Raw genomic sequence first — 26704 nt, forward strand, 5'->3', positions numbered from 1 at the left:
ATGATAGAAATATAGAAGAGTTTACCTCTCCACTCAGCAGATAATGATAGAAATATAGAAGAGTTTACCTCTCCACTCAGCAGATAATAGAAATCTAGAAGAGTTTACCTCTCCACTCAGCAGATAATAGAAATATAGAAGAGTTTACCTCTCCACTCAGCAGATAATAGAAATATAGAAGAGTTTACCTCTCCACTCAGCAGATAATAGAAATATAGAAGAGTTTACCTCTCCACTCAGCAGATAATAGAAATATAGAAGAGTTTACCTCTACACTCAGCAGATAATAGAAATATAGAAGAGTTTACCTCTACACTCAGCAGTTAATAGAAATATAGAAGAGTTTACCTCTCCACTCAGCAGTTAATAGAAATATAGAAGAGTTTACCTCTCCACTCAGCAGATAATGATAGAAATATAGAAGAGTTTACCTCTCCACTCAGCAGATAATAGAAATATAGAAGAGTTTACCTCTCCACTCAGCAGATAATAATAGAAATATAGAAGAGTTTACCTCTCCACTCAGCAGATAATAGAAATATAGAAGAGTTTACCTCTCCGCTCAGCAGATAATAGAAATATAGAAGAGTTTACCTCTCCACTCAGCGGATAATCATAGAAATATAGAAGAGTTTACCTCTCCACTCAGCAGATAATGATAGAAATATAGAAGAGTTTACTTCTCCACTCAGCAGATAATAGAAATATAGAAGAGTTTACCTCTCCACTCAGCAGATAATGATAGAAATATAGAAGAGTTTACCTCTCCACTTAGCAGATAATAGAAATATAGAAGAGTTTACCTCTCCACTCAGCAGATAATAGAAATATAGAAGAGTTTACCTCTCCACTCAGCAGATAATAATAGAAATATAGAAGAGTTTACCTCTCCACTCAGCAGATAATAGAAATATAGAAGAGTTTACCTCTCCACTCAGCAGATAATAATAGAAATATAGAAGAGTTTACCTCTCCACTCAGCAGATAATAGAAATATAGAAGAGTTTACCTCTCCACTCAGCAGATGGTAGAAATATAGAAGAGTTTACCTCTCCACTCAGCAGATAATAGAAATATAGAAGAGTTTACCTCTCCACTCAGCAGATAATAGAAATATAGAAGAGTTTACCTCTCCACTCAGCAGATAATAGAAATATAGAAGAGTTTACCTCTCCACTCAGCAGATAATGATAGAAATATAGAAGAGTTTACCTCTCCACTCAGCAGATAATGATAGAAATATAGAAGAGTTTACCTCTCCACTCAGCAGATAATAGAAATCTAGAAGAGTTTACCTCTCCACTCAGCAGATAATAGAAATATAGAAGAGTTTACCTCTCCACTCAGCAGATAATAGAAATATAGAAGAGTTTACCTCTCCACTCAGCAGATAATAGAAATATAGAAGAGTTTACCTCTCCACTCAGCAGATAATAGAAATATAGAAGAGTTTACCTCTACACTCAGCAGATAATAGAAATATAGAAGAGTTTACCTCTACACTCAGCAGTTAATAGAAATATAGAAGAGTTTACCTCTCCACTCAGCAGTTAATAGAAATATAGAAGAGTTTACCTCTCCACTCAGCAGATAATGATAGAAATATAGAAGAGTTTACCTCTCCACTCAGCAGATAATAGAAATATAGAAGAGTTTACCTCTCCACTCAGCAGATAATAATAGAAATATAGAAGAGTTTACCTCTCCACTCAGCAGATAATAGAAATATAGAAGAGTTTACCTCTCCGCTCAGCAGATAATAGAAATATAGAAGAGTTTACCTCTCCACTCAGCGGATAATCATAGAAATATAGAAGAGTTTACCTCTCCACTCAGCAGATAATGATAGAAATATAGAAGAGTTTACTTCTCCACTCAGCAGATAATAGAAATATAGAAGAGTTTACCTCTCCACTCAGCAGATAATGATAGAAATATAGAAGAGTTTACCTCTCCACTCAGCAGATAATAGAAATATAGAAGAGTTTACCTCTCCACTCAGCAGATAATGATAGAAATATAGAAGAGTTTACCTCTCCACTCAGCAGATAATAGAAATATAGAAGAGTTTACCTCTCCACTCAGCAGATAATAGAAATATAGAAGAGTTTACCTCTCCACTCAGCAGATAATAGAAATATAGAAGAGTTTACCTCTCCACTCAGCAGATAATAGAAATATAGAAGAGTTAACCTCTCCACTCAGCAGAGAGTGATAGAAATATAGAAGAGTTTACCTCTCCGCTCAGCAGATAATAGAAATATAGAAGAGTTTACCTCTCCACTCAACATATAATAGAAATATAGAAGAGTTTACCTCTCCACTCAGCAGATAATAGAAATATAGAAGAGTTTACCTCTCCACTCAGCAGAGAGTGATAGAAATATAGAAGAGTTTACCTCTCCACTCAGCAGATAATGATAGAAATATAGAAGAGTTTATCTCTCCACTCAGCAGATAATAGAAATATAGAAGAGTTTACCTCTCCACTCAGCAGATAATAGAAATGTAGAAGAGTTTACCTCTCCACTCAGCAGATAATGATAGAAATATAGAAGAGTTTACCTCTCCGCTCAGCAGATAATAATAGAAATATAGAAGAGTTTACCTCTCCACTCAGCAGATAATAGAAATATAGAAGAGTTTACCTCTCCACTCAGCAGATAATAGAAATATAGAAGAGTTTACCTCTCCACTCAGCAGAGAGTGATAGAAATATAGAAGAGTTTACCTCTCCACTCAGCAGATAATAGAAATATAGAAGAGTTTACCTCTCCACTCAGCAGTTAATAGAAATATAGAAGAGTTTACCTCTCCACTCAGCAGATAATAGAAATATAGAAGAGTTTTCCTCTCCACTCAGCAGATAATAGAAATATAGAAGAGTTTACCTCTCCACTCAGCAGATAATAGAAATATAGAAGAGTTTCCCTCTCCACTCAGCAGATAATAGAAATATAGAAGAGTTTACCTCTCGACTCAGCAGATAATAGAAATATAGAAGAGTTAACCTCTCCACTCAGCAGAGAGTGATAGAAATATAGAAGAGTTTACCTCTCCGCTCAGCAGATAAAAGAAATCTAGAAGAGTTTACCTCTCCACTCAGCAGATAATAGAAATATAGAAGAGTTTACCTCTCCACTCAGCAGATGGTAGAAATATAGAAGAGTTTACCTCTCCACTCAGCAGATAATAATAGAAATATAGAAGAGTTTACCTCTCCACTCAGCAGATAATAGAAATATAGAAGAGTTTACCTCTCCACTCAGCAGATAATAGAAATATAGAAGAGTTTACCTCTCCACTCAGCAGATAATAGAAATATAGAAGAGTTTACCTCTCCGCTCAGCAGATAATAGAAATATAGAAGAGTTTACCTCTCCACTTAGCAGATAATAGAAATATAGAAGAGTTTACCTCTCCACTCAGCAGATAATAGAAATATAGAAGAGTTTACCTCTCCACTCAGCAGATAATAGAAATATAGAAGAGTTTACCTCTCCACTCAGCAGATAATAATAGAAATATAGAAGAGTTTACCTCTCCACTCAGCAGTTAATAGAAATATAGAAGAGTTTACCTCTCCACTCAGCAGATAATAGAAATATAGAAGAGTTTACCTCTCCACTCAGCAGATAATAGAAATATAGAAGAGTTTACCTCTCCACTCAGCAGATAATAGAAATATAGAAGAGTTTACCTCTCCACTCAGCAGATAATAGAAATATAGAAGAGTTTACCTCTCCGCTCAGCAGATAATAGAAATATAGAAGAGTTTACCTCTCCACTTAGCAGATAATGATAGAAATATAGAAGAGTTTACCTCTCCACTCAGCAGATAATGATAGAAATATAGAAGAGTTTACCTCTCCACTCAGCAGATAATAGAAATATAGAAGAGTTTACCTCTCCGCTCAGCAGATAATAGAAATATAGAAGAGTTTACCTCTCCACTCAGCAGATAATAATAGAAATATAGAAGAGTTTACCTCTCCACTCAGCAGTTAATAGAAATATAGAAGAGTTTACCTCTCCACTCAGCAGATAATAGAAATCTAGAAGACTTTACCTCTCCACTCAGCAGATAATAGAAATATAGAAGAGTTTACCTCTCCACTCAGCAGATAATAATAGAAATATAGAAGAGTTTACCTCTCCACTCAGCAGATAATAGAAATATAGAAGAGTTTACCTCTCCACTCAGCAGATGGTAGAAATATAGAAGAGTTTACCTCTCCACTCAGCAGATAATAGAAATATAGAAGAGTTTACCTCTCCACTCAGCAGATAATAGAAATATAGAAGAGTTTACCTCTCCGCTCAGCAGATAATAGAAATATAGAAGAGTTTACCTCTCCGCTCAGCAGATAATAGAAATATAGAAGAGTTTACCTCTTCACTCAGCAGTTAATAGAAATATAGAAGAGTTTACCTCTCCACTTAGCAGATAATGATAGAAATATAGAAGAGTTTACTTCTCCACTCAGCAGATAATGATAGAAATATAGAAGAGTTTACCTCTCCACTCAGCAGATAATAGAAATATAGAAGAGTTTACCTCTCCACTCAGCAGATAGTAGAAATATAGAAGAGTTTACCTCTCCACTCAGCAGAAAATAGAAATATAGCAGAGTTTACCTCTCCACTCAGCAGATAATGATAGAAATATAGAAGAGTTTACCTCTCCACTCAGCAGATGATAGAAATATAGAAGAGTTTACCTCTCCACTCAGCAGATAGTAGAAATATAGAAGAGTTTACCTCTCCACTCAGCAGATAATAGAAATATAGAAGAGTTTACCTCTCCACTCAGCAGATAATAGAAATCTAGAAGAGTTTACCTCTCCACTCAGCAGATAATAGAAATCTAGAAGAGTTTACCTCTCCACTCAGCAGATAATAATAGAAATATAGAAGAGTTTACCTCTCCACTCAGCAGATAATAGAAATCTAGAAGAGTTTACCTCTCCACTCAGCAGATAATAGAAATATAAAAGAGTTTACCTCTCCGCTCAGCAGATAATAGAAATATAGAAGAGTTTACCTCTCCACTCAGCAGATAATAGAAATATAGAAGAGTTTACCTCTCCGCTCAGCAGATAATCATAGAAATATAGAAGAGTTTACCTCTCCACTCAGCAGAAAATAGAAATATAGCAGAGTTTACCTCTCCACTCAGCAGATAATGATAGAAATATAGAAGAGTTTACCTCTCCACTCAGCAGATGATAGAAATATAGAAGAGTTTACCTCTCCACTCAGCAGATAGTAGAAATATAGAAGAGTTTACCTCTCCACTCAGCAGATAATAGAAATATAGAAGAGTTTACCTCTCCACTCAGCAGATAATAGAAATATAGAAGAGTTTACCTCTCCACTCAGCAGATAATAGAAATCTAGAAGAGTTTACCTCTCCGCTCAGCAGATAATAGAAATCTAGAAGAGTTTACCTCTCCACTCAGCAGATAATGATAGAAATATAGAAGAGTTTACCTCTCCACTCAGCAGATAATAGAAATCTAGAAGAGTTTACCTCTCCACTCAGCAGATAATAGAAATATAGAAGAATTTACCTCTCCACTCAGCAGATAATAGAAATATAGAAGAGTTTACCTCTCCACTCAGCAGATAATAGAAATATAGAAGAGTTTACCTCTCTACTCGGCAGATAATAGAAATATAGAAGAGTTTACCTCTACACTCAGCAGATAATAGAAATATAGAAGAGTTTACCTCTCCACTCAGCAGTTAATAGAAATATAGAAGAGTTTACCTCTCCACTCAGCAGTTAATAGAAATATAGAAGAGTTTACCTCTCCACTCAGCAGATAATGATAGAAATATAGAAGAGTTTACCTCTCCACTCAGCAGATAATAGAAATATAGAAGAGTTTACCTCTCCACTCAGCAGATAATAATAGAAATATAGAAGAGTTTACCTCTCCACTCAGCAGATAATAGAAATATAGAAGAGTTTACCTCTCCGCTCAGCAGATAATAGAAATATAGAAGAGTTTACCTCTCCACTCAGCGGATAATCATAGAAATATAGAAGAGTTTACCTCTCCACTCAGCAGATAATGATAGAAATATAGAAGAGTTTACCTCTCCACTCAGCAGATAATGATAGAAATATAGAAGAGTTTACCTCTCCACTCAACATATAATAGAAATATAGAAGAGTTTACCTCTCCACTCAGCAGATAATAGAAATATAGAAGAGTTTACCTCTCCACTCAGCAGAGAGTGATAGAAATATAGAAGAGTTTACCTCTGCACTCAGCAGATAATGATAGAAATATAGAAGAGTTTATCTCTCCACTCAGCAGATAATAGAAATATAGAAGAGTTTACCTCTCCACTCAGCAGATAATAGAAATATAGAAGAGTTTACCTCTCCACTCAGCAGATAATGATAGAAATATAGAAGAGTTTACCTCTCCGCTCAGCAGATAATAATAGAAATATAGAAGAGTTTACCTCTCCACTCAGCAGATAATAGAAATATAGAAGAGTTTACCTCTCCGCTCAGCAGATAATAGAAATATAGAAGAGTTTACCTCTCCACTCAGCATATAATAGAAATATAGAAGAGTTTACCTCTCCACTCAGCAGATAATAGAAATATAGAAGAGTTTACCTCTCCACTCAGCAGAGAGTGATAGAAATATAGAAGAGTTTACCTCTCCACTCAGCAGATAATAGAAATATAGAAGAGTTTACCTCTCCACTCAGCAGTTAATAGAAATATAGAAGAGTTTACCTCTCCACTCAGCAGATAATAGAAATATAGAAGAGTTTTCCTCTCCACTCAGCAGATAATAGAAATATAGAAGAGTTTACCTCTCCACTCAGCAGATAATAGAAATATAGAAGAGTTTCCCTCTCCACTCAGCAGATAATAGAAATATAGAAGAGTTTACCTCTCGACTCAGCAGATAATAGAAATATAGAAGAGTTAACCTCTCCACTCAGCAGAGAGTGATAGAAATATAGAAGAGTTTACCTCTCCGCTCAGCAGATAAAAGAAATCTAGAAGAGTTTACCTCTCCACTCAGCAGATAATAGAAATCTAGAAGAGTTTATCTCTCCACTCAGCAGATAATGATAGAAATATAGAAGAGTTTACCTCTCCGCTCAGCACATAATAGAAATATAGAAGAGTTTACCTCTCCACTCAGCAGTTAATAGAAATATAGAAGAGTTTACCTCTCCACTCAGCAGATAATGATAGAAATATAGAAGAGTTTACCTCTCCACTCAGCAGATAATAGAAATCTAGAAGACTTTACCTCTCCACTCAGCAGATAATAGAAATATAGAAGAGTTTACCTCTCCACTCAGCAGATAATAATAGAAATATAGAAGAGTTTACCTCTCCACTCAGCAGATAATAGAAATATAGAAGAGTTTACCTCTCCACTCAGCAGATGGTAGAAATATAGAAGAGTTTACCTCTCCACTCAGCAGATAATAGAAATATAGAAGAGTTTACCTCTCCACTCAGCAGATAATAGAAATATAGAAGAGTTTACCTCTCCACTCAGCAGATAATAGAAATATAGAAGAGTTTACCTCTCCACTCAGCAGATAATAGAAATATAAAAGAGTTTACCTCTCCGCTCAGCAGATAATAGAAATATAGAAGAGTTTACCTCTCCACTCAGCAGATAATAGAAATATAGAAGAGTTTAAATCTCCGCTCAGCAGATAATAGAAATATAGAAGAGTTTACCTCTCCGCTCAGCAGATAATCATAGAAATATAGAAGAGTTTACCTCTCCACTCAGCAGAAAATAGAAATATAGCAGAGTTTACCTCTCCACTCAGCAGATAATGATAGAAATATAGAAGAGTTTACCTCTCCACTCAGCAGATGATAGAAATATAGAAGAGTTTACCTCTCCACTCAGCAGATAATAGAAATATAGAAGAGTTTACCTCTCCACTCAGCAGATAATGCTAGAAATATAGAAGAGTTTACCTCTCCGCTCAGCAGATAATAATAGAAATATAGAAGAGTTTACCTCTCCACTCAGCAGATAATAGAAATATAGAAGAGTTTACCTCTCCGCTCAGCAGATAATAGAAATATAGAAGAGTTTACCTCTCCACTCAGCATATAATAGAAATATAGAAGAGTTTACCTCTCCACTCAGCAGATAATAGAAATATAGAAGAGTTTACCTCTCCACTCAGCAGAGAGTGATAGAAATATAGAAGAGTTTACCTCTCCACTCAGCAGATAATAGAAATATAGAAGAGTTTACCTCTCCACTCAGCAGTTAATAGAAATATAGAAGAGTTTACCTCTCCACTCAGCAGATAATAGAAATATAGAAGAGTTTACCTCTCCACTCAGCAGTTAATAGAAATATAGAAGAGTTTTCCTCTCCACTCAGCAGATAATAGAAATATAGAAGAGTTTACCTCTCCACTCAGCAGATAATAGAAATATAGAAGAGTTTCCCTCTCCACTCAGCAGATAATAGAAATATAGAAGAGTTTACCTCTCGACTCAGCAGATAATAGAAATATAGAAGAGTTAACCTCTCCACTCAGCAGAGAGTGATAGAAATATAGAAGAGTTTACCTCTCCGCTCAGCAGATAAAAGAAATCTAGAAGAGTTTACCTCTCCACTCAGCAGATAATAGAAATCTAGAAGAGTTTATCTCTCCACTCAGCAGATAATGATAGAAACATAGAAGAGTTTACCTCTCCGCTCAGCACATAATAGAAATATAGAAGAGTTTACCTCTCCACTCAGCAGTTAATAGAAATATAGAAGAGTTTACCTCTCCACTCAGCAGATAATGATAGAAATATAGAAGACTTTACCTCTCCACTCAGCAGATAATAGAAATCTAGAAGACTTTACCTCTCCACTCAGCAGATAATAGAAATATAGAAGAGTTTACCTCTCCACTCAGCAGATGGTAGAAATATAGAAGAGTTTACCTCTCCACTCAGCAGATAATAGAAATATAGAAGAGTTTACCTCTCCACTCAGCAGATAATAGAAATATAGAAGAGTTTACCTCTCCACTCAGCAGATAATAGAAATATAGAAGAGTTTACCTCTCCACTCAGCAGATAATAGAAATATAGAAGAGTTTACCTCTCCACTTAGCAGATAATGATAGAAATATAGAAGAGTTTACCTCTCCACTCAGCAGATAATGATAGAAATATAGAAGAGTTTACCTCTCCACTCAGCAGATAATAGAAATATAGAAGAGTTTACCTCTCCGCTCAGCAGATAATAGAAATATAGAAGAGTTTACCTCTCCACTCAGCAGATAATAATAGAAATATAGAAGAGTTTACCTCTCCACTCAGCAGTTAATAGAAATATAGAAGAGTTTACCTCTCCACTCAGCAGATAATAGAAATCTAGAAGACTTTACCTCTCCACTCAGCAGATAATAGAAATATAGAAGAGTTTACCTCTCCACTCAGCAGATAATAATAGAAATATAGAAGAGTTTACCTCTCCACTCAGCAGATAATAGAAATATAGAAGAGTTTACCTCTCCACTCAGCAGATGGTAGAAATATAGAAGAGTTTACCTCTCCACTCAGCAGATAATAGAAATATAGAAGAGTTTACCTCTCCACTCAGCAGATAATAGAAATATAGAAGAGTTTACCTCTCCGCTCAGCAGATAATAGAAATATAGAAGAGTTTACCTCTCCGCTCAGCAGATAATAGAAATATAGAAGAGTTTACCTCTCCACTCAGCAGTTAATAGAAATATAGAAGAGTTTACCTCTCCACTTAGCAGATAATGATAGAAATATAGAAGAGTTTACTTCTCCACTCAGCAGATAATGATAGAAATATAGAAGAGTTTACCTCTCCACTCAGCAGATAATAGAAATCTAGAAGAGTTTACCTCTCCACTCAGCAGATAATAGAAATCTAGAAGAGTTTACCTCTCCACTCAGCAGATAATAATAGAAATATAGAAGAGTTTACCTCTCCACTCAGCAGATAATAGAAATCTAGAAGAGTTTACCTCTCCACTCAGCAGATAATAGAAATATAAAAGAGTTTACCTCTCCGCTCAGCAGATAATAGAAATATAGAAGAGTTTACCTCTCCACTCAGCAGATAATAGAAATATAGAAGAGTTTACCTCTCCGCTCAGCAGATAATAGAAATATAGAAGAGTTTACCTCTCCGCTCAGCAGATAATCATAGAAATATAGAAGAGTTTACCTCTCCACTCAGCAGAAAATAGAAATATAGCAGAGTTTACCTCTCCACTCAGCAGATAATGATAGAAATATAGAAGAGTTTACCTCTCCACTCAGCAGATGATAGAAATATAGAAGAGTTTACCTCTCCACTCACCAGATAGTAGAAATATAGAAGAGTTTACCTCTCCACTCAGCAGATAATAGAAATATAGAAGAGTTTACCTCTCCACTCAGCAGATAATAGAAATATAGAAGAGTTTACCTCTCCACTCAGCAGATAATAGAAATCTAGAAGAGTTTACCTCTCCGCTCAGCAGATAATAGAAATCTAGAAGAGTTTACCTCTCCACTCAGCAGATAATAGAAATCTAGAAGAGTTTACCTCTCCACTCAGCAGATAATAGAAATCTAGAAGAGTTTACCTCTCCACTCAGCAGATAATAGAAATATAGAAGAGTTTACCTCTCCGCTCAGCACATAATAGAAATATAGAAGAGTTTACCTCTCCACTCAGCAGTTAATAGAAATATAGAAGAGTTTACCTCTCCACTCAGCAGATAATGATAGAAATATAGAAGAGTTTACCTCTCCACTCAGCAGATAATGATAGAAATATAGAAGAGTTTACCTCTCCACTCAGCAGATAATAGAAATCTAGAAGAGTTTACCTCTCCACTCAGCAGATAATAGAAATATAGAAGAGTTTACCTCTCCACTCAGCAGATAATAGAAATATAGAAGAGTTTACCTCTCCACTCAGCAGATAATAGAAATATAGAAGAGTTTACCTCTCCACTCAGCAGATAATAGAAATATAGAAGAGTTTACCTCTACACTCAGCAGATAATAGAAATATAGAAGAGTTTACCTCTCCACTCAGCAGTTAATAGAAATATAGAAGAGTTTACCTCTCCACTCAGCAGTTAATAGAAATATAGAAGAGTTTACCTCTCCACTCAGCAGATAATGATAGAAATATAGAAGAGTTTACCTCTCCACTCAGCAGATAATAGAAATATAGAAGAGTTTACCTCTCCACTCAGCAGATAATAATAGAAATATAGAAGAGTTTACCTCTCCACTCAGCAGATAATAGAAATATAGAAGAGTTTACCTCTCCGCTCAGCAGATAATAGAAATATAGAAGAGTTTACCTCTCCACTCAGCGGATAATCATAGAAATATAGAAGAGTTTACCTCTCCACTCAGCAGATAATGATAGAAATATAGAAGAGTTTACTTCTCCACTCAGCAGATAATAGAAATATAGAAGAGTTTACCTCTCCACTCAGCAGATAATGATAGAAATATAGAAGAGTTTACCTCTCCACTCAGCAGATAATAGAAATATAGAAGAGTTTACCTCTCCACTCAGCAGATAATGATAGAAATATAGAAGAGTTTACCTCTCCACTCAGCAGATAATAGAAATATAGAAGAGTTTACCTCTCCACTCAGCAGATAATGATAGAAATATAGAAGAGTTTACCTCTCCGCTCAGCAGATAATAATAGAAATATAGAAGAGTTTACCTCTCCACTCAGCAGATAATAGAAATATGGAAGAGTTTACCTCTCCACTCAGCAGATAATAGAAATATAGAAGAGTTTACCTCTCCACTCAGCAGATAATAGAAATATAGAAGAGTTAACCTCTCCACTCAGCAGAGAGTGATAGAAATATAGAAGAGTTTACCTCTCCGCTCAGCAGATAATAGAAATATAGAAGAGTTTACCTCTCCACTCAACATATAATAGAAATATAGAAGAGTTTACCTCTCCACTCAGCAGATAATAGAAATATAGAAGAGTTTACCTCTCCACTCAGCAGAGAGTGATAGAAATATAGAAGAGTTTACCTCTCCACTCAGCAGATAATGATAGAAATATAGAAGACTTTACCTCTCCACTCAGCAGATAATAGAAATCTAGAAGACTTTACCTCTCCACTCAGCAGATAATAGAAATATAGAAGAGTTTACCTCTCCACTCAGCAGATGGTAGAAATATAGAAGAGTTTACCTCTCCACTCAGCAGATAATAGAAATATAGAAGAGTTTACCTCTCCACTCAGCAGATAATAGAAATATAGAAGAGTTTACCTCTCCACTCAGCAGATAATAGAAATATAGAAGAGTTTACCTCTCCACTCAGCAGATAATAGAAATATAGAAGAGTTTACCTCTCCACTTAGCAGATAATGATAGAAATATAGAAGAGTTTACCTCTCCACTCAGCAGATAATGATAGAAATATAGAAGAGTTTACCTCTCCACTCAGCAGATAATAGAAATATAGAAGAGTTTACCTCTCCGCTCAGCAGATAATAGAAATATAGAAGAGTTTACCTCTCCACTCAGCAGATAATAATAGAAATATAGAAGAGTTTACCTCTCCACTCAGCAGTTAATAGAAATATAGAAGAGTTTACCTCTCCACTCAGCAGATAATAGAAATCTAGAAGACTTTACCTCTCCACTCAGCAGATAATAGAAATATAGAAGAGTTTACCTCTCCACTCAGCAGATAATAATAGAAATATAGAAGAGTTTACCTCTCCACTCAGCAGATAATAGAAATATAGAAGAGTTTACCTCTCCACTCAGCAGATGGTAGAAATATAGAAGAGTTTACCTCTCCACTCAGCAGATAATAGAAATATAGAAGAGTTTACCTCTCCACTCAGCAGATAATAGAAATATAGAAGAGTTTACCTCTCCGCTCAGCAGATAATAGAAATATAGAAGAGTTTACCTCTCCGCTCAGCAGATAATAGAAATATAGAAGAGTTTACCTCTCCACTCAGCAGTTAATAGAAATATAGAAGAGTTTACCTCTCCACTTAGCAGATAATGATAGAAATATAGAAGAGTTTACTTCTCCACTCAGCAGATAATGATAGAAATATAGAAGAGTTTACCTCTCCACTCAGCAGATAATAGAAATCTAGAAGAGTTTACCTCTCCACTCAGCAGATAATAGAAATCTAGAAGAGTTTACCTCTCCACTCAGCAGATAATAATAGAAATATAGAAGAGTTTACCTCTCCACTCAGCAGATAATAGAAATCTAGAAGAGTTTACCTCTCCACTCAGCAGATAATAGAAATATAAAAGAGTTTACCTCTCCGCTCAGCAGATAATAGAAATATAGAAGAGTTTACCTCTCCACTCAGCAGATAATAGAAATATAGAAGAGTTTACCTCTCCGCTCAGCAGATAATAGAAATATAGAAGAGTTTACCTCTCCGCTCAGCAGATAATCATAGAAATATAGAAGAGTTTACCTCTCCACTCAGCAGAAAATAGAAATATAGCAGAGTTTACCTCTCCACTCAGCAGATAATGATAGAAATATAGAAGAGTTTACCTCTCCACTCAGCAGATGATAGAAATATAGAAGAGTTTACCTCTCCACTCACCAGATAGTAGAAATATAGAAGAGTTTACCTCTCCACTCAGCAGATAATAGAAATATAGAAGAGTTTACCTCTCCACTCAGCAGATAATAGAAATATAGAAGAGTTTACCTCTCCACTCAGCAGATAATAGAAATCTAGAAGAGTTTACCTCTCCGCTCAGCAGATAATAGAAATCTAGAAGAGTTTACCTCTCCACTCAGCAGATAATAGAAATCTAGAAGAGTTTACCTCTCCACTCAGCAGATAATAGAAATCTAGAAGAGTTTACCTCTCCACTCAGCAGATAATAGAAATATAGAAGAGTTTACCTCTCCGCTCAGCACATAATAGAAATATAGAAGAGTTTACCTCTCCACTCAGCAGTTAATAGAAATATAGAAGAGTTTACCTCTCCACTCAGCAGATAATGATAGAAATATAGAAGAGTTTACCTCTCCACTCAGCAGATAATGATAGAAATATAGAAGAGTTTACCTCTCCACTCAGCAGATAATAGAAATCTAGAAGAGTTTACCTCTCCACTCAGCAGATAATAGAAATATAGAAGAGTTTACCTCTCCACTCAGCAGATAATAGAAATATAGAAGAGTTTACCTCTCCACTCAGCAGATAATAGAAATATAGAAGAGTTTACCTCTCCACTCAGCAGATAATAGAAATATAGAAGAGTTTACCTCTACACTCAGCAGATAATAGAAATATAGAAGAGTTTACCTCTCCACTCAGCAGTTAATAGAAATATAGAAGAGTTTACCTCTCCACTCAGCAGTTAATAGAAATATAGAAGAGTTTACCTCTCCACTCAGCAGATAATGATAGAAATATAGAAGAGTTTACCTCTCCACTCAGCAGATAATAGAAATATAGAAGAGTTTACCTCTCCACTCAGCAGATAATAATAGAAATATAGAAGAGTTTACCTCTCCACTCAGCAGATAATAGAAATATAGAAGAGTTTACCTCTCCGCTCAGCAGATAATAGAAATATAGAAGAGTTTACCTCTCCACTCAGCGGATAATCATAGAAATATAGAAGAGTTTACCTCTCCACTCAGCAGATAATGATAGAAATATAGAAGAGTTTACTTCTCCACTCAGCAGATAATAGAAATATAGAAGAGTTTACCTCTCCACTCAGCAGATAATGATAGAAATATAGAAGAGTTTACCTCTCCACTCAGCAGATAATAGAAATATAGAAGAGTTTACCTCTCCACTCAGCAGATAATGATAGAAATATAGAAGAGTTTACCTCTCCACTCAGCAGATAATAGAAATATAGAAGAGTTTACCTCTCCACTCAGCAGATAATGATAGAAATATAGAAGAGTTTACCTCTCCGCTCAGCAGATAATAATAGAAATATAGAAGAGTTTACCTCTCCACTCAGCAGATAATAGAAATATGGAAGAGTTTACCTCTCCACTCAGCAGATAATAGAAATATAGAAGAGTTTACCTCTCCACTCAGCAGATAATAGAAATATAGAAGAGTTAACCTCTCCACTCAGCAGAGAGTGATAGAAATATAGAAGAGTTTACCTCTCCGCTCAGCAGATAATAGAAATATAGAAGAGTTTACCTCTCCACTCAACATATAATAGAAATATAGAAGAGTTTACCTCTCCACTCAGCAGATAATAGAAATATAGAAGAGTTTACCTCTCCACTCAGCAGAGAGTGATAGAAATATAGAAGAGTTTACCTCTCCACTCAGCAGATAATGATAGAAATATAGAAGAGTTTATCTCTCCACTCAGCAGATAATAGAAATAAAGAAGAGTTAACCTCTCCACTCAGCAGATAATAGAAATATAGAAGAGTTTACCTCTCCGCTCAGCAGATAATAGAAATATAGAAGAGTTTACCTCTCCACTCAGCATATAATAGAAATATAGAAGAGTTTACCTCTCCACTCAGCAGATAATGATAGAAATATAGAAGAGTTTATCTCTCCACTCAGCAGATAATGATAGAAATATAGAAGAGTTTATCTCTCCACTCAGCAGATAATAGAAATATAGAAGAGTTTACCTCTCCGCTCAGCAGATAATAGAAATATAGAAGAGTTTACCTCTCCACTCAGCATATAATAGAAATATAGAAGAGTTTACCTCTCCACTCAGCAGATAATAGAAATATAGAAGAGTTTACCTCTCCACTCAGCAGAGAGTGATAGAAATATAGAAGAGTTTACCTCTCCACTCAGCAGATAATAGAAATATAGAAGAGTTTACCTCTCCACTCAGCAGATAATAGAAATATAGAAGAGTTTTCCTCTCCACTCAGCAGATAATAGAAATATAGAAGAGTTTACCTCTCCACTCAGCAGATAATAGAAATATAGAAGAGTTTCCCTCTCCACTCAGCAGATAATAGAAATATAGAAGAGTTTACCTCTCGACTCAGCAGATAATAGAAATATAGAAGAGTTAACCTCTCCACTCAGCAGAGAGTGATAGAAATATAGAAGAGTTTACCTCTCCACTCAGCAGAGAGTGATAGAAATATAGAAGAGTTAACCTCTCCACTCAGCAGAGAGTGATAGAAATATAGAAGAGTTTACCTCTCCACTTAGCAGATAATGATAGAAATATAGAAGAGTTTACCTCTCCACTCAGCAGATAATGATAGAAATATAGAAGAGTTTACCTCTCCACTCAGCAGATAATAGAAATATAGAAGAGTTTACCTCTCCACTCAGCAGTTAATAGAAATATAGAAGAGTTTACCTCTCCACTCAGCAGATAATAGAAATATAGAAGAGTTTTCCTCTCCACTCAACATATAATAGAAATATAGAAGAGTTTACCTCTCCACTCAGCAGATAATAGAAATATAGAAGAGTTTACCTCTCCACTCAGCAGAGAGTGATAGAAATATAGAAGAGTTTACCTCTCCACTCAGCAGATAATGATAGAAATATAGAAGAGTTTATCTCTCCACTCAGCAGATAATAGAAATAAAGAAGAGTTAACCTCTCCACTCAGCAGATAATAGAAATATAGAAGAGTTTACCTCTCCGCTCAGCAGATAATAGAAATATAGAAGAGTTTACCTCTCCACTCAGCATATAATAGAAATATAGAAGAGTTTACCTCTCCACTCAGCAGATAATGATAGAAATATAGAAGAGTTTATCTCTCCACTCAGCAGATAATGATAGAAATATAGAAGAGTTTATCTCTCCACTCAGCAGATAATAGAAATATAGAAGAGTTTACCTCTCCGCTCAGCAGATAATAGAAATATAGAAGAGTTTACCTCTCCACTTAGCAGATAATGATAGAAATATAGAAGAGTTTACCTCTCCACTCAGCAGATAATGATAGAAATATAGAAGAGTTTACCTCTCCACTCAGCAGATAATAGAAATATAGAAGAGTTTACCTCTCCACTCAGCAGATAATAGAAATATAGAAGAGTTTACCTCTCCACTCAGCAGATAATAGAAATATAGAAGAGTTTTCCTCTCCACTCAGCAGATAATAGAAATATAGAAGAGTTTACCTCTCCACTCAGCAGATAATAGAAATATAGAAGAGTTTCCCTCTCCACTCAGCAGATAATAGAAATATAGAAGAGTTTACCTCTCGACTCAGCAGATAATAGAAATATAGAAGAGTTAACCTCTCCACTCAGCAGAGAGTGATAGAAATATAGAAGAGTTTACCTCTCCGCTCAGCAGATAAAAGAAATCTAGAAGAGTTTACCTCTCCACTCAGCAGATAATAGAAATCTAGAAGAGTTTATCTCTCCACTCAGCAGATAATGATAGAAATATAGAAGAGTTTACCTCTCCGCTCAGCACATAATAGAAATATAGAAGAGTTTACCTCTCCACTCAGCAGTTAATAGAAATATAGAAGAGTTTACCTCTCCACTCAGCAGATAATGATAGAAATATAGAAGAGTTTACCTCTCCACTCAGCAGATAATAGAAATCTAGAAGACTTTACCTCTCCACTCAGCAGATAATAGAAATATAGAAGAGTTTACCTCTCCACTCAGCAGATAATAATAGAAATATAGAAGAGTTTACCTCTCCACTCAGCAGATAATAGAAATATAGAAGAGTTTACCTCTCCACTCAGCAGATGGTAGAAATATAGAAGAGTTTACCTCTCCACTCAGCAGATAATAGAAATATAGAAGAGTTTACCTCTCCACTCAGCAGATAATAGAAATATAGAAGAGTTTACCTCTCCACTCAGCAGATAATAGAAATATAGAAGAGTTTACCTCTCCACTCAGCAGATAATAGAAATATAGAAGAGTTTACCTCTCCGCTCAGCAGATAATAGAAATATAGAAGAGTTTACCTCTCCACTTAGCAGATAATGATAGAAATATAGAAGAGTTTACCTCTCCACTCAGCAGATAATGATAGAAATATAGAAGAGTTTACCTCTCCACTCAGCAGATAATAGAAATATAGAAGAGTTTACCTCTCCGCTCAGCAGATAATAGAAATATAGAAGAGTTTACCTCTCCACTCAGCAGATAATAATAGAAATATAGAAGAGTTTACCTCTCCACTCAGCAGTTAATAGAAATATAGAAGAGTTTACCTCTCCACTCAGCAGATAATAGAAATCTAGAAGACTTTACCTCTCCACTCAGCAGATAATAGAAATATAGAAGAGTTTACCTCTCCACTCAGCAGATAATAATAGAAATATAGAAGAGTTTACCTCTCCACTCAGCAGATAATAGAAATATAGAAGAGTTTACCTCTCCACTCAGCAGATGGTAGAAATATAGAAGAGTTTACCTCTCCACTCAGCAGATAATAGAAATATAGAAGAGTTTACCTCTCCACTCAGCAGATAATAGAAATATAGAAGAGTTTACCTCTCCGCTCAGCAGATAATAGAAATATAGAAGAGTTTACCTCTCCGCTCAGCAGATAATAGAAATATAGAAGAGTTTACCTCTCCACTCAGCAGTTAATAGAAATATAGAAGAGTTTACCTCTCCACTTAGCAGATAATGATAGAAATATAGAAGAGTTTACTTCTCCACTCAGCAGATAATGATAGAAATATAGAAGAGTTTACCTCTCCACTCAGCAGATAATAGAAATCTAGAAGAGTTTACCTCTCCACTCAGCAGATAATAGAAATCTAGAAGAGTTTACCTCTCCACTCAGCAGATAATAATAGAAATATAGAAGAGTTTACCTCTCCACTCAGCAGATAATAGAAATCTAGAAGAGTTTACCTCTCCACTCAGCAGATAATAGAAATATAAAAGAGTTTACCTCTCCGCTCAGCAGATAATAGAAATATAGAAGAGTTTACCTCTCCACTCAGCAGATAATAGAAATATAGAAGAGTTTACCTCTCCGCTCAGCAGATAATCATAGAAATATAGAAGAGTTTACCTCTCCACTCAGCAGAAAATAGAAATATAGCAGAGTTTACCTCTCCACTCAGCAGATAATGATAGAAATATAGAAGAGTTTACCTCTCCACTCAGCAGATGATAGAAATATAGAAGAGTTTACCTCTCCACTCAGCAGATAGTAGAAATATAGAAGAGTTTACCTCTCCACTCAGCAGATAATAGAAATATAGAAGAGTTTACCTCTCCACTCAGCAGATAATAGAAATCTAGAAGAGTTTACCTCTCCACTCAGCAGATAATAGAAATCTAGAAGAGTTTACCTCTCCGCTCAGCAGATAATAGAAATCTAGAAGAGTTTACCTCTCCACTCAGCAGATAATAGAAATCTAGAAGAGTTTACCTCTCCACTCAGCAGATAATAGAAATCTAGAAGAGTTTACCTCTCCACTCAGCAGATAATAGAAATATAGAAGAGTTTACCTCTCCGCTCAGCACATAATAGAAATATAGAAGAGTTTACCTCTCCACTCAGCAGTTAATAGAAATATAGAAGAGTTTACCTCTCCACTCAGCAGATAATGATAGAAATATAGAAGAGTTTACCTCTCCACTCAGCAGATAATGATAGAAATATAGAAGAGTTTACCTCTCCACTCAGCAGATAATAGAAATCTAGAAGAGTTTACCTCTCCACTCAGCAGATAATAGAAATATAGAAGAGTTTACCTCTCCACTCAGCAGATAATAGAAATATAGAAGAGTTTACCTCTCCACTCAGCAGATAATAGAAATATAGAAGAGTTTACCTCTCTACTCGGCAGATAATAGAAATATAGAAGAGTTTACCTCTACACTCAGCAGATAATAGAAATATAGAAGAGTTTACCTCTCCACTCAGCAGTTAATAGAAATATAGAAGAGTTTACCTCTCCACTCAGCAGTTAATAGAAATATAGAAGAGTTTACCTCTCCACTCAGCAGATAATGATAGAAATATAGAAGAGTTTACCTCTCCACTCAGCAGATAATAGAAATATAGAAGAATTTACCTCTCCACTCAGCAGTTAATAGAAATATAGAAGAGTTTACCTCTCCGCTCAGCAGATAATAGAAATATAGAAGAGCTTACCTCTCCACTCAGCAGATAATAGAAATATAGAAGAGTTTACCTCTCCACTCAGCAGATAATAGAAATATAGAAGAGTTTACCTCTTCACTCAGCAGATAATAGAAATATAGAAGAGTTTACCTCTCCACTCAGCAGATAATAATAGAAATATAGAAGAGTTTACCTCTCCACTCAGCAGATAATAATAGAAATATAGAAGAGTTTACCTCTCCACTCAGCAGATAATAATAGAAATATAGAAGAGTTTACCTCTCCGCTCAGCAGATAATAATAGAAATATAGAAGAGTTTACCTCTCCACTCAGCAGATAATAATAGAAATATAGAAGAGTTTACCTCTCCGCTCAGCAGATAATAGAAATATAGAAGAGTTTACCTCTCCACTCAGCAGATAATAGAAATATAGAAGAGTTTACCTCTCCACTCAGCAGATAATAGAAATATAGAAGAGTTTACCTCTTCACTCAGCAGATAATAGAAATATAGAAGAGTTTACCTCTCCGCTCAGCAGATAATAATAGAAATATAGAAGAGTTTACCTCTCCGCTCAGCAGATAATAATAGAAATATAGAAGAGTTTACCTCTCCACTCAGCAGATAATAATAGAAATATAGAAGAGTTTACCTCTCCACTCAGCAGATAATAATAGAAATATAGAAGAGTTTACCTCTCCGCTCAGCAGATAATAATAGAAATATAGAAGAGTTTACCTCTCCGCTCAGCAGATAATGATAGAAATATAGAAGAGTTTACCTCTCCACTCAGTAGATAATAATAGAAATATAGAAGAGTTTACCTCTCCACTCAGCAGATAATAATAGAAATATAGAAGAGTTTACCTCTCCACTCAGCATATAATAGAAATATAGAAGAGTTCACCTCTCCGCTCAGCAGATAATGATAGAAATATAGAAGAGTTTACCTCTCCACTCAGCAGATAATAGAAATATAGAAGAGTTTACCTCTCCACTCAGCATATAATAGAAATATAGAAGAGTTCACCTCTCCGCTCAGCAGATAATGATAGAAATATAGAAGAGTTCACCTCTCCGCTCAGCAGATAATGATAGAAATATAGAAGAGTTTACCTCTCCACTCAGCAGATAATAGAAATATAGAAGAGTTTACCTCTCCACTCAGCAGATAATAATAGAAATATAGAAGAGTTTACCTCTCCGCTCATCAGATAATAGAAATATAGAAGAGTTTACCTCTCCACTCAGCAGATAATGATAGAAATATAGAAGAGTTTACCTCTCCGCTCAGCAGATAATAGAAATATAGAAGAGTTTACCTCTCCACTCAGCAGATAATAGAAATATAGAAGAGTTTACCTCTCCACTCAGCAGATAATAGAAATATAGAAGAGTTTACCTCTCCGCTCAGCAGGGAGATGATCTCTAAGGCGATGTCCGTTATTCTTCTGTTATCCTTCTCTTCGTCCATGTTTGCTTCGTCATTTGGGGTAAATCTGGGTGGTGTGAAGGTCTCTGGTCTTCGGGGTCTTTATGATCGGAGGGGCTGTAATCACACGGACATCACGGTTAGTCACATCCAGAGCTGAACTCGTAGTGCAGTGACATTACAGATTATTAATAGGTATTTTACACCGGGGCATCAGCTGAGGTTTCCTCCGGTTAGCGCTCAGCTTGCGCTCTCTTACACTCTCTCAGTTTCTTCCGGCCTCATGAATATAGGAGGTCGGGGAATACGTTTAGGGGCCTCTAATATGACGGCACAGAGCAGGATTCTCACCTGTGTAACTAACACAAGGGGGCGGTCCCTCCTCTTTCTCCAGAGCAGACAAGGGGGCGGTCCCTCCTCCTCCTTCAAAGCAGACAAGGGGGCGGTCCCTCCTCCTCCAGAGCAGACAAGGGGGTGGTCCCTCCTCCTCCATGGCAGACAAGGGGGCGGTCCCTCCTCTTGCTCCAGAGCAGACAAGGGCGCGGTCCCTACTCCTTTTCCAGAGCAGACAAGGGGGTGGTCCCTCCTCCTCCTCCAGAGCAGACAAGGGGGTGGTCCCTCCTCCTCCTCCAGAGCAGACAAGGGGGCGGTCCCTCCTCCTCATCCAGAGCAGACAATGAGGCGGTCCCTCCTCCTCCTCCAGAGCAGACAATGAGGCGGTCCCTCCTCCTCCTCCAGAGCAGACAATCAGGCGGTCCCTCCTCCTCCTCCAGAGCAGACAAGGGGGCGGTCCCTCCACCACCTCCAGAGCAGACAAGGGGGCAGTCCCTCCTCTTCCTTCAGAGCAGACAAGGGGGCAGTCTCTCCTCCTCCAGAGCAGACAAGGGGGTGGTCCTTTCTCCTCCAGAGCACACAAGGGGGCGGTCCCTCCTCCTCCAGAGCAGACAAGGGGGTGGTCCCTCCTCCAGAGCAGACAAGGGGGCGGTCCCTCCTCCTCCAGAGCACACAAGGAGACGGTCCCTCCTCCTCCTCTGGAGCAGGCAAGGGGGCGGTCCCTCCTCTTCCTCCAGAGCATACAAGGGGGCGGTCCCTCCTCCTCCAGAGCAGACAAGGGGGCGGTCCCTCCTCCACCTCCAGAGCAGACAAGGGGGCGGTCCCTCCTCCACCTCCAGAGCAGACAAGGGGGTGGTCCCTTCACCTCCTCCAGAGCAGACAAGGGGGTGGTCCCTCCTCCTCCAGAGCACACAAGGGGGCGGTCCCTCCTCCTCCAGAGCAGACAAGGGGGTGGTCCCTCCTCCAGAGCAGACAAGGGTGCGGTCACTCCTCCTCCAGAGCAGACAAGGAAGCGGTCCCTCCTCTTCCTCCAGAGCAGACAAGGGGGCGGTCCCTCCTCCTCCTCCGGAGCAGGCAAGGGGGCGGTCCCTCCTCTTCCTCCAGAGCATACAAGGGGGCGGTCCCTCCACCTCCTCCAGAGCAGAGAAGGGGGCGGTCCCTCCTCCACCTCCAGAGCAGACAAGGGGGCGGTCCCTCCTCCTCCTCCAGAGCAGACAAGGGGGTGGTCTCTTCACCTCCTCCAGAGCAGACAAGGGGGAGGTCCCTCTACCTCCAGAGCAGACAAGGGGGCGGTCCCTCCTCCTCCTCCAGAGCAGGCAAGGGGGCGGTCCCTCCTCTTCCTCCAGAGCAGACAAGGGGGCGGTCCCTCCTCTTCCTCCAGAGCAGACAAGGGGGCGGTCCCTCCTCTTCCTCCAGAGCAGACAAGGGGGCGGTCCCTCCTCCACCTCCAGAGCAGACAAGGGGGCGGTCCCTCCTCCACCTCCAGAGCAGACAAGGGGGTGGTCCCTTCACCTCCTCCAGAGCAGACAAGGGGGTGGTCCCTCCTCCTCCAGAGCACACAAGGGGGCGGTCCCTCCTCCTCCAGAGCAGACAAGGGGGTGGTCCCTCCTCCAGAGCAGACAAGGGGGCGGTCACTCCTCCTCCAGAGCAAAGGGGCGGTCCCTCCTCCTCCAGAGCAGACAAGGAAGCGGTCCCTCCTCTTCCTCCAGAGCAGACAAGGGGGCGGTCCCTCCTCCTCCTCTGGAGCAGGCAAGGGGGCGGTCCCTCCTCCTCCTCCAGAGCATACAAGGGGGCGGTCCCTCCACCTCCTCCAGAGCAGAGAAGGGGGCGGTCCCTCCTCCACCTCCAGAGCAGACAAGGGGGCGGTTCCTCCTCCACCTCCAGAGCAGACAAGGGGGTGGTCTCTTCACCTCCTCCAGAGCAGACAAGGGGGAGGTCCCTCTACCTCCACAGCAGACAAGGAGGCGGTCCCTCCTCTTCCTCCAGAGCAGACAAGGGGGCAGTCCCTCCTCCTCCTCCAGAGCAGACAAGGGGGCGGTCCCTCCTACACCTCCAGAGCAGACAAGGGGGCGGTCCCTCCTCTTCCTCCAGAGCAGACACGGGGGCGGTCCCTCCTCCTCCAGAGCAGACACGGGGGCGGTCCCTCCTCCTCCAGAGCAGACAAGGGGGCGGTCCCTCCTCCACCTCCAGAGCAGACAAGGGGGCGGTCCCTCCTCCACCTCCAGAGCAGACAAGGGGGCGGTCCCTCCTCCACCTCCAGAGCAGACAAGGGGGCGGTCCCTCCTCTTCTTCCAGAGCAGACAAGGGGGCGGTCCCTCCTCCTCCTCCAGAGCAGGCAAGGGGGCGGTCCCTCCTCTTCCTCTAGAGCAGGCAAGGGGGCGGTCCCTCCTCTTCCTCCAGAGCAGGCAAGGGGGCGGTCCCTCCTCTTCCTCCATTGCAGACAAGGGGGCTGTCCCTCCTCCTCCTTCAAAGCAGACAAGGGGGCGGTCCCTCCTCCTCCTCCAGAGCAGACAAAGGGGCATCCCTCCTCCTCCTCCAGAGCAGACAAGGGGGTGGTCCCTCCTACTTCTCCAGAGCAGACAAGGGGGCGGTCCCTCCTCCTCCTCCAGAGCAGACAAGGGGGTGGTCCCTCCTACTTCTCCAGAGCAGACAAGGGGGCGGTCCCTCCTCCTCCAGAGCAGACAAGGGGGCGGTCCCTCCTCCTCCAGAGCAGACAAGGGGGCGGTCCCTCCTCCTCCAGAGCAGACAAGGGGGCGGTCCCTCCTCCTCCAGAGCAGACAAGGGGGCGGTCCCTCCTCCTCCAGAGCAGACAAGGGGGCGGTCCCTCCTCCTCCTCCAGAGCAGACAAGGGGGCGGTCCCTTCTCCTCCAGGGCAGACAAGGGGGCGGTCCCTCCTCCAGAGCAGACAAGGGGGTGGTCCCTCCTCCTCCAGAGCAGACAAGGGGGCGGTCCCTCCTCCTCCAGAGCAGACAAGGGGGCGGTCCCTCATCCTGAGCAGACAAGGGGGCGGTCCCTCATCCTCCTGAGCAGACAAGGGGGCGGTCCCTCCTCCTCCAGAGCAGACAAGGGGGCGGTCCCTCCTCGTCCTGACAGTGTGCGGACCGCGGGGAGGACTCAGACGTCTGCGGTCACAGAGGGGACACAGAGACTGCAGGGAGGGAGCAGAACACCGGCGGACACTGTGTGACTGAGGAAGAGGAAGCCATGACTGCAGCAGACTGTGTGTGAGAGCCGAGTCCTGGCTGCTGTCACCTCACCTGATACCGCAGCCGTGTGAACGCGTCCTGTGCGCAGTGCTGACACCAGAGACAACAGCTGCACCCACTGCACGGCGAGACTGCAGGACCTGTGATGACGTCCGCACCACGTGACCAGGGGGGCGGGGCTATGCAGAACAGTGATGATGAAGGACCTGTGATGACGTCAGCACCATGTGATCAGGGGGCGGGGCTCTAGAGAAGTGGCGATGAAGGACCTGTGATGACGTCAGGGCCTCGGCAGTCCGGTGCAGAGCACCCCGGTAGTAGGACGTGGTGTTGTGCTGAGGCCGGAGCTGGGCGCGGATGATGATGATGGTGCTGTATGGGGGCTGCAGGGTCGCACAGAGAAATGGCCGCAGCTCCTTGTATACGGCTGCTGTGAGGAGGGGGCTGTGGGTTTGACTATGTGCCCACCATGCAGAAATGCCCCGGATGTTTCCTGATCGTTTCTGCATCTCCACTGGCAGAAAAAAACACGTGCGGATTGTGGAGGCGGATTGTGGGTGCGGATTGTGGGTGCGGATTGTGGGTGCGGATTGTGGGTGCGGATTGTGGGTGCGGATTGTGCAGGCGGATTGTGGATCCTTATTGTGGGTGCGGATTGTGGAGGCTTATTGTGCGTGGGGATTGTACGTGCTGATTGTGGGTGCGGATTGTGCGTGCAGATTGTGCAGGCGGATTGTGCAGGCGCATGGTACGTGCGGATTGTGGAGGCGGATTGTGGGTGCGGATTGGATTGTGGGTGCGGATTGTACATGCAGATTGTGCAGGCGGATTGTACGTGCTGATTGTGCAGGCGGATTGTGCAGGCGCATGGTACGTGCGGATTGTGGAGGCGGATTGTGGGTGCGGATTGGATTGTGGGTGCGGATTGTGCATGCGGATTTTGCGTGTGGATTGTGGATCCTTATTGTGCGTGCGGATTGTACATGCGGATTGTGGAGGCTTATTGTGCGTGGGGATTGTACATGCGGATTGTGCAGGCGGATTGTACGTGCGGATTGTGGGTGCGGATTGTGCAGGCGCATGGTACGTGCGGATTGTGCGTGCGGATTGTACATGCGGATTGTGGAGGCAGATTGTGCGTGCGGATTGTGGATCCGGATTGTGCAGGCAGATTGTGGGTGCGGATTGTGCATGCGGATTTTGCGTGTGGATTGTGGATCCTTATTGTGCGTGCGGATTGTACATGCGGATTGTGGAGGCTTATTGTGCGTGCGGATTGTGCAGGCGGATTGTGCAGGCGCATGGTACGTGCTGATTGTGCATGCGGATTGTGGAGGCAGATTGTGCGTGCGGATTGTACATGCGGATTGTGGAGGCTTATTGTGCGTGGGGATTGTGCAGGCGGATTGTGGGTGCGGATTGTACGTGCGGATTGTGCAGGCGCATTGTACGTGCTGATTGTGGGTGCGGATTGTGCAGGCGCATGGTACGTGCGGATTCTGGATGCGGATTGTGGAGGCTTATTGTGTGTGGGGATTGTGCAGGCGGATTGTGCGTGCGGATTGTGGATCCTTATTGTGCGTGCGGATTTTGCGTGTGGATTGTGGATCCTTATTGTGCGTGGGGATTGTACGTGCGGATTGTGGGTGCGGATTTTGCG

General features: G+C 40.6%; 1 pseudogene; it reads right to left on the reverse strand.

Moving 5' to 3' along the window:
* LOC141258725 (uncharacterized) overlaps nt 1–25227 on the reverse strand; it is a 200862-nt pseudogene extending 175635 nt beyond the window's left edge.
* Nucleotides 25228–26704: the final 1477 nt, after the last annotated feature.

The sequence above is a fragment of the Phyllobates terribilis genome, unplaced genomic scaffold (genome assembly GCF_046119375.1).
Source record: "Phyllobates terribilis strain yellow unplaced genomic scaffold, ASM4611937v1 Scaffold_3__8_contigs__length_932513732, whole genome shotgun sequence".
Taxonomy (NCBI): domain Eukaryota; kingdom Metazoa; phylum Chordata; class Amphibia; order Anura; family Dendrobatidae; genus Phyllobates; species Phyllobates terribilis.